General features: G+C 48.8%; 1 long non-coding RNA gene across 1 annotated transcript; it reads left to right on the top strand.

The window, feature by feature from the left end:
* Nucleotides 1–36: 36 nt before the first annotated feature.
* Nucleotides 37–482, top strand: LOC106944507 (uncharacterized). Its single transcript, XR_001424351.1, has 3 exons — nt 37–143; nt 213–326; nt 391–482. It is a non-coding gene; the product is annotated as an uncharacterized LOC106944507 (long non-coding RNA).
* Nucleotides 483–490: the final 8 nt, after the last annotated feature.

Raw genomic sequence — 490 nt, 5'->3', positions numbered from 1 at the left:
TGCACCTGCTGGCAGGGTGATTGCAAGCGAGCCAATAGCGCCAGAGGGCGCTCAGTATAAAAGTAGAGGTGAGCTCCAGTCTGACGTTGTTTGCTGTTGACACACCGCGCTTCCGGGTTGAGCTGTCTGTGCGCCGAGTACAGGTGAGGTTGGCTACCTGCGTATTTACAGCTGCTTATACATCGTACTCATGTAGAGCCTTTTATCAGCAGAAACGGACGGGCGTATTTACCTCTACGTTGATCGTGGGTGAGGTGGTTCCTTCAAAAAGTGCCAACATTGAGCGTTCCCATTTGGGTGCAAGTGTGGAGAGCTTGGCCTAATTGGTAGGTGGAATGAGTGACAAATCTTGTTTTTTATTCTTTTATTTCAAACTGTTTTATTATTTAGGAATTTCGACTGGTTGCCACACATAACGCTGCTGCTTTGCCTGCACCAAGTCACTGCTTACTTAGTAGTTGCAAGAGAGAGACCGGCTGCCTGGGACACG

Source organism: Poecilia latipinna, unplaced genomic scaffold (assembly GCF_001443285.1).
Source record: "Poecilia latipinna isolate Pla-1442-1.1 unplaced genomic scaffold, P_latipinna-1.0 Scaffold12872, whole genome shotgun sequence".
NCBI lineage: Eukaryota > Metazoa > Chordata > Actinopteri > Cyprinodontiformes > Poeciliidae > Poecilia > Poecilia latipinna.
This window is presented reverse-complemented; position numbering and strand designations above follow the sequence as displayed.